The sequence below is a fragment of the Homarus americanus genome, unplaced genomic scaffold (assembly GCF_018991925.1).
Source record: "Homarus americanus isolate GMGI-L3 unplaced genomic scaffold, GMGI_Hamer_2.0 scaffold41203, whole genome shotgun sequence".
In the NCBI taxonomy this organism is placed as follows: domain Eukaryota; kingdom Metazoa; phylum Arthropoda; class Malacostraca; order Decapoda; family Nephropidae; genus Homarus; species Homarus americanus.
The window spans coordinates 56,425-64,867 of NW_024724244.1; the positions used below are offsets into that span (position 1 = coordinate 56,425).

The 8,443-nt window shown below is 45.4% G+C and overlaps 1 pseudogene; it reads left to right on the top strand.

Moving 5' to 3' along the window:
- Positions 1-1,926: 1,926 nt before the first annotated feature.
- LOC121864094 lies at positions 1,927-7,939 on the top strand (annotated as a pseudogene).
- The last annotated feature ends 504 nt before the right edge of the window (positions 7,940-8,443 follow it).

The following is an 8,443-nucleotide window of genomic DNA, read 5'->3' on the forward strand; positions in this document are numbered from 1 at the left end:
ACATTACAAAGGTACTCAAACTATCCAACCAGGAGCGAACTCGTAACAATGGTTTTAAATTAGACAAATTTAGATTTAGGCGCGAAATAGGTAAACACTGGTTTGGAAACAGAGTAGTGGATGAGTGGAACAAGTTACCAAATATCATCATTAACTCGAATACGCTGGATAACTTCAAACATAGGTTGGATGGATATATGAGCAATAGGGGTTGGGTGTAAATGGGACTGCCCAGTATGGGTCAATACAGTAGGCTCGCTGTAGTTTCCTCCATTCTTGTGTTCTTATGTGTGTGTGTGCGTGTGTGTGTGTGTGTGTGTGTGTGCAGGGAGGGGGGAAGCATAGAACAGCTCGACGATGGGCTGATAAACAACCTGATTCCGAGTGCCAGATCAAGAGAAAACACCAGGATTGGTTTAATGAAAATAAACAGGAAATTAATGTGCTCGTCAATGGTAAACGTGTTGCCTTCATTGACTAGAAAAACAACCCTCTCCACAGTTAACCATTTCCAGTACTTTGGCTCCACCCTGTCCACCACCACGGACATAGATGAAGAGATCCAACATCGGATCAGTAGTGCATCTCAAGCCTTTGGCAGACTCCGTACCCGTGTCTTCAGCTGTAGGGAGCTGAAATTATCTACAGAGTTGCACGTATATCAAGCAGTCGTTCTCTCCACCCTGCTATATGGCAGCGAGACCTGGGTCACATACAAGAGGCACCTCAAGGCACTTGAAAACCTGCACCAACTTAGTCTACGTTCCATCCTCCGAGTTCTCTGGGAAGACAAGAGAACAAATGCCAGTATTCTTGCTGACACGAACTATAGGAGCATTGAGGCTACCATTATCCATGAACAACTACGTTGGACTGGCCATGTTACCCGCATGGACGACAGTAGACTGCCAAAGCAGCTACTTTACAGTCACCTACCGAATGGTAAACGTAACGCTGGCGGGCAACGGAAAAGGTATAAGGATAGTCTTACGACAAACTTGAAAAGTGCCAAATCGACCCCCTCACCTGGGAGACGATTACTCCACATCATAACGCTTGGAGGAGCACCACACGAGTAGGTGTCAATACTTTCGAATTAGCCCGACTGCAAACCGAGGCAGACAAGTGCCAGCGCTGGAAAGACGCTGGCCACCGCCCCTCCCGCACTGGATGTAGCTCTCCACATGTGCAACGTCTGTGAGCGGTACTGCCGGTCCCGTATCGGCCTCCAGTCACCTTAAAACTCACCAACCTCGGTGACATCTCTAATAACTCATATCATTGTATCATAGCTGGATGATCGTCACACTCGATTCCGAGTGACAGCAAAGTAGTAGTAGTAGTGGTGCGTGCGTGCGTGTGTGTGTAAACGCTAAGACTATTGATAAGCGATTATGTTAATTATTTCCCGTGGAAAAAATAATAATTTGTAAAGTTGTGTTGCTATAAGAGAAACGTTGGCCGACCTAGTGTACCTTAAGTGGTTATTTCCCCAGTGAAGTGATGTATTAGTGAAGGAATTAAGCCAACATTGGTAATGTAATGAACTGTGGGGTCCCCAGGTTGTCAAACTCGTATGTCCATACAAACTGTAAATCAGTGTAGGAACCTTACCAAATAAATGTAAGTGTAGTTATCTGTCCGTATCTGTGATTCCTAACTTATTATTACTAAAGGTAATGACTGATTGGTTATGACAAGGTATAAGGAGAAGAAGGAACAAGACCAGGTGGATGATTCACAGATCTATACCAGATGTAGAAGAAATACCGCAACACATGACGTCATACGCATTATGTTGTATACAAAAGAGACTTAAATGCGGCCAATCAGGAAATTAGATCGGCCAGATGGCACTACGAGGCGAAACAACCGTAAAGTATTAAATACAGATCTCAAGTCTTTGATGAGTGTGTCGGGGGTAAAATGAAAACCAAGGATACTGTTGGACCTCTAAGTGATGAAAACAACGTGGCCCTGGAGGATGACAGCTGGTACCTTATACTGTACATCGGTAATCACGAGACATTGGATAACATGCCTAAGAGAATGTATTCTTCAGGGATGGAAAATTAATTACGAGAAATAACAATTATAGATAATATCATCAAAAGGGAAGTAGTTACAGTAGCTAAAGCCCCTGCAGTGTACGGCCACAGACCAAGGTGATAGAGGAGGTAGCAACCGAGATTTTCACTCCACTAAGACTCTCATTCAGGAAATCCTTGGAGCAAGGTAAAGCGCCGAGGGACTGGGTAGCAGCCAACGTCACCCAGTATACAAGAAGAGCAGGAAACGTGCAGCAGAAAACTATAGACTGATCAGCCTAACATGACATACTGTACAGTTCAGTATATGCAAACTCTTAAGATAAAATTCTGAGGAATGCCATCATCCAACACCTGACCAGGCACAGTATTATCAACGCGTAACAACACCACCGCATCCTGGTAACAGACTACGTGGACCAAGGTTCACCAGTGGATGTGTTCCACCTCTCAGTGGTCTCTCTCAACAAGTGGCACCGTCGGAGTCACTTTATGAATGAATTGGTAACGTGAGGCGTGGAGCACTATATCTGTGTGTAACTGCATGGATTTCTCCAAGGCGTTTGGCGAAGGGTCACTTGCATGACTATCTTCTAAGATCCACTCACAAGGCATCACAGGCAAGACTTGGACGTGGATTAACAATTGCCTCGAAGACCGACAACAGAGAGTGGTAATAAATGGCGTACATTCTGAGTGGAAAAACTTTCTCAATGGAGTACCACAAGGCTCTATCCTTGTACCCATCTGTTTTTTTATCTACATAAGCGACATAGATGAACATATATTGAGCCACAATGTCAAGTTTGAGGACGATACAAAGATAAATGAGAAGGTAGCAAGTGAAGACAATGTCACAACAATGCATAGAGACCTGCATGAACTGTTCAAATGGTCTCGAGACTGCCAAGTACTCTTTAACATTACGAAATGCAAGACCCTATACGTTGGGTACAACAACCCAAATCACAACTATTCTGTTAATAACACTTTCCTGGATACTGTCGATAAGGAGAAAGATGTTGGCGTTGTGACAGATCAGTCAATGAAGGCGGCGCAACAAGTGGGGGCAGCAGTGAGGAAAGCAAACCTATGCTGGGGAATTATAAAGCGAACCTTTGAATACATAGATAGGAAAATGTTCCTTCAACTGTACAAATCTCAAGTTCGTCCCAGTCTGGATTACTGTATACAGGCATGGAAACCCTACCTCCAGAAAGACCTAACATCCCTAGAAAAGGTGCAACACAGAGCCACTACGATGATTCCTGAACTATGTCATCTAGATTATCCAAGTAGACTGAGAGCCTTAGAACTAACAACCCTTCAGACAAGGCACAATAGGGCAGATCTCACTGAAACATTCTAAATCCTGAAAGTGGTGGAAAACGTGAACCCGGGACACATCTTTGTGATGTCCCGCACCACCAACACGAGAGGACATAACTACAAGCTCACCAAGTTATCATGTAGAACGAACATAAGGAAATACTTCTTCACACAGAGGCTGGTAGACCTATGGCCCAGCCTACCAGCCCAAGCTGTGGAGCCAAGAACAGTTCTGGGCTTCACTATAGTCCTTGACAAAATTATCAACAACACTGGAGGGATCCTACACTGGCCTCCTTCCCTCGGCATGGCCTCCTCTAGTGGGTGGCCATAAGATAAATAAGGTAAAGTAACCAATAATTTAGATGAATGTTGAAAATTAATGGAAGTTTTTAAATAAGTTAACAATTGAATAGAGTTTAGTGAACCTCTATGGTAGCGATACGTCACCGAGCCTCCTTGGTGACACTGTGTTACGTACAGTACAGTAAGTAACGCTCCGTACAGTAACCGAGGAACTCTACGGGAGATTCAAACCCATTTTCTGCCACACTAACCTAACCTAACACCCCAGATAGTGATAGTGGGTTTAATTATGACTTAAATTAAGTTCGGGGTGTCTAATCCTCAAGTGTTCCTCGTTATTTCATTTATATAGTGGTAAATCATCCTACCTACCACTTATAAACCAGAACATCATAGCTGGCTTCAAAGTACTTATAACTTAAGTAACAAGATCGTAAGTGGTGTTAAGTGTACTAGGTTGGTCAATAAAGTTCTCTCAGTAAGTCAGTCAGTTAATGAGTTACATGATACATTCGTCATTCTGTCAGGATCAGCAACTATAACTGTTTGGCCACTTGTGAATGACCGAGTCTCTCTCTCTCTCTCTCTCTCTCTCTCTCGGGTAACATTTTATTTTTTAGTCCCATAAAAATGGTAATTTAACCCATAAAATTCAGATTGGGATCACGTTTGTTTCCCACTGTAGTAAATTCTTCTGAGGGATTACCCACCTTACTGTATCCTGGTACAACAACAACAACAACAACTTTACAGATGAGTATACAACAGTATTTCCTCGTCTATAGTAACAAGTAGCTGATTGGTTCCCCTGAGCGTCTTACCTCCCCTGTACTGAGGGTATTTATATCGACCTTTAATAATAAATTCAAAATTTTCTAACTTCCTCTCTGAAGTGTTAAAGGCTTGAAATTATTTGCATTTTCATAGTTCAGGTATTTAACGTTACTTTACACAATAACAGGTCTGCTTAACAATTGTGAACACATTTAGTTTGGATTTTCTATGAACCAATCAGCTATTAGTAAAGAAGAAGGGTGTGGCTTAAGGGCCAGATTAGCGTGGAAATAGTATAGTTAAACTTTATCCTAATGGACAACTTTACAAAGGCACACCAGCTCTGTTTAAACCCCAATAATGATTCACTTGACAAACAAACAAATGAATATGTTCAAAGTTTTGTGCTTGTTTTTGTGTTTCTTGAGGTGAATGATTAAGCCAAAGGAACCCGGCAGTAGTGAAGGAGATGTAATGATAGTGTCTTTTAGATCCGGGTGTTGGGTATTACAGATGGGTTTATGGGTTAGGTTATATGAGGGAGGTTGTGTTGTCTCAGTAATTCGAGTCATGAGATATAAGTTTGTTAAACATGAAGATTAGTCCAGCTAATGGATATAACCGGGGGGGAATGAGGTGGGGTTAGCGTTAGGTTAGCGCTAGGTTAGCGTTAGGTTGGTGTTAGGTTAGCGTGAGGTTAGCGTGAGGTTAGCGTGAGGTTAGCGTGAGGTTAGCGTGAGGTTAGCGTTAGGTTAGCGTTAGGTTAGCGTTAGGTTGGCGTTAGGTTAGCGTGAGGTTGGCGTTAGGTTAGCGTTAGGTTGGCGTTAGGTTAGCGCTAGGTTAGCGTTAGGTTAGCGTTAGGTTGGCGTTAGGTTAGCGTTAGGTTAGCGTTAGGTTAGCGTTAGGTTAGCGCTAGGTTAGCGTTAGGTTATGGTAAATTAGATTAGGTTAGGTTAAGTTAGTTAATCATTTAGTGAAATAAGCTTGTGTGTACAACCTTGAGGTGATCAGATAACTTTAACTCGCGTATAACACAAGAATCTCACTCACTCTTGTCTCAGTTACACGGAAGCTGTTTCAGGTAACCACACAACTTCTCTAGCCCTCCTGGGGCACTGAGTGAGCCAGACAACTACGGCATTAACCTTGATGTGTAGACGATGACTTTCAACTAGTGCAGTCCAGAAACAAGTTGGAGGTCGCAAACGCAGAAAACCTTTGTATTAGCCCCTGTCTAACAGTGATACTTATATAAATGTGGGTTACATACATTAGGTTTATATAATTACATCACCCACGGTAACTTTCCTATGAGTCGTGAGTCGTCATCCAGTGGACATGTGACAGTGTATTCCCACTGTGCCTCACACCTCGACCACAGAGTCATCAATTAAGTAGTCGGCTATGGCCAGTTCTACTCCCGTCTGAGCCACTGAGACGTGTGCTCTAAGAAGTTGGATATACCCAAAGCTTCGTCCATTATTAACGCTCACAGCTTAAAGCGTTATTTACGGTGATATCCCAGTTATTGTGCAATAGTTTATTTTCTTAATAAATGGATAAAACACCATTTGGGTTTGGAAACTTAACCCATAAATATTTATGAATGTTGCTTCCAGTTCACCTCTAATTAATGATTCCACAGGTAACCGGAAACGGCAACATAAAGGTGGCAGCATTTCTTCGAGTCTATGAACAAAAACCAGTGTCTTATACAAAAACTGACGATTGTGGTTAAAGTTTGACAATTTCCATTTTTGCATTTGATATCTACCTTTCTGAGAGGCGGTAAATTTTAGTCAAACACTTGTGACGTCCCAGTTCAAGGTACAAGTTTTTATTATTGTTATTATATGTTATTTAAAACATTTGATCACTTCATACGTGGCAACACTGTACAGACCAGCATTATCACACCTTGTAACTCTGTCTTCAAGATATTCCCATAACTGTTTTCAACTACGAAGCATAACAAGTCAGAAAGCCTTCTCTCCCAGTGAGCAGAAGCACCCCAGCACCAAGAAGCACCCTAGCACCAAGAAGCACCCCAGCACCAAGAAGCACCCTAACACCAAGAAGCACCCCAGCACCAAGAAGCACCCTAGCACCAAGAAGCACCCTAGCACCAAGAAGCACCCTAGCACCAAGAAGCACCTAGCACCAAGAAGCACCCCAGGACCAAGAAGCACCCTAGCACCAAGAAGCACCCTAGCACCAAGAAGCACCCTAGCACCAAGAAGCACCCTAGCACCAAGAAGCACAGGACCAGAAGCACCCTAGCAGAAGCACCCTAGCACCAAGACCCTAGCACCAAGAAGCACCAAGAAGCACCCCAGACCAAGAAGCACCCTAGCACCAAGAAGCACCCTAGCACCAAGAAGCACCAGCACCACCCCAGGACCAAGAAGCACCCTAGCACCAAGAGCACCCCTAGCACCACCCTAGCACCAAGAAGCACCCCAGGACCAAGAAGCACCCTAGCACCAAGAAGCACCCTAGCACCAAGAAGCACCCTAGCACCAAAACACCCCAGGACCAAGAAGCACCCTAGCACCAAGAAGCACCCTAGCACCAAGAAGCACCCCAGCACCAAGAAGCACCCTAGCACCAAGAAACACCCTAGCACCAAGAAGCACCCCAGGACCAAGAAGCACCCTAGCACCAAGAAGCACCCTAGCACCAAGCACCCTAGCACCAAGCACCCCAGGACCAAGAAGCACCCTAGCACCAAGAAGCACCCTAGCACCAAGAAGCACCCCAGCACCAAGAAGCACCCTAGAACCAAGAAGCACCCCAGGACCAAGAAGCACCCTAGCACCAAGAAGCACCCTAGCACCAAGAAGCACCCTAGCAAGAAACACCCCAGGACCAAGAAGCACCCTAGCACCAAGACACTAGCACCAAGAAGCACCCAGCACCTAAAGCACCCTAACGCCAAGCACCCCAAGAAGCACCCTAGCACCAAGAAGCACCCTAGCACCAAGAAGCACCCTAGCACCAGCACCAAGAAACACCCTAGCATCACCAAGCAAGCACCCCAGGACCAAGAAGCACCCCAGGACCAAGAAACACCCCAGCACCAAGAAGCACCCCAGCACCAAGAAGCACCCCAGCACCAAGAAGCACCCCAGCACCAAGAAGCACCAGCACCAAGAAGCACCCCAGCACCAAGCACCCCAGCACCAAGAAGCAAGCACCCCAGCACCAAGAAGCACCCACCTAGCACCAAGAAGCACTCCAGCACCAAGCAGCATCCCAGCACCAAGCAGCACCCCAGCACCAAGAAGCACCCCAGCACCAAGAAGCACCCCAGCATCAAGCACCAAGCAGCACCCCAGCACCAAGCAGCACCCCAGCACCAGCAGCACCCCAGCACCAGCAAGCACCCCAGCACCAAGCACCCCAGCACCAAGAAGCACCCCAGCACCAAGAAGCACCACCCTAGCACCAAGAAGCACCCCAAGCACCAACAAGCACCCTAGCACCAAGAAGCACCCCAGCACCAAGAAGCACCCCAGCACCAAGCAGCACCCCAGCACCAAGCAGCACCCCAGCACCAAGCAGCACCCCAGCACCAAGCAGCACCCCAAGCTCAGCCCCCCCCCCAGGGTGAGCCTACCCCAGTGTTCAGCTCAGTGTTGTTTTGATTACTAAAACTTCATTGTATTTAAAGTGTTGCCGCAGAATGACCAGATTCGCGAGTTCACAGTGGAAGATGATTATCACACAGGTTTCATTTTCACGTTCATGTAAAGATGTTGTGCAGAACATTGCCCATCGCGGAAGATGAGGATCACAATGACGGCACCATATCTAGAACAGTTTGCACGCATTGTTGAAATTGTGACTGTTGTATTATGTATAAGGGACCCTGCGTACAGTCAAGCTAAGGCTGATGATTATGCCCAGTCTAATACAATACCTTCTTATTAGTAGAGTGGATAATGTAAAAATCGTGCAAATGGTGATACAAGCATGAAATTTGG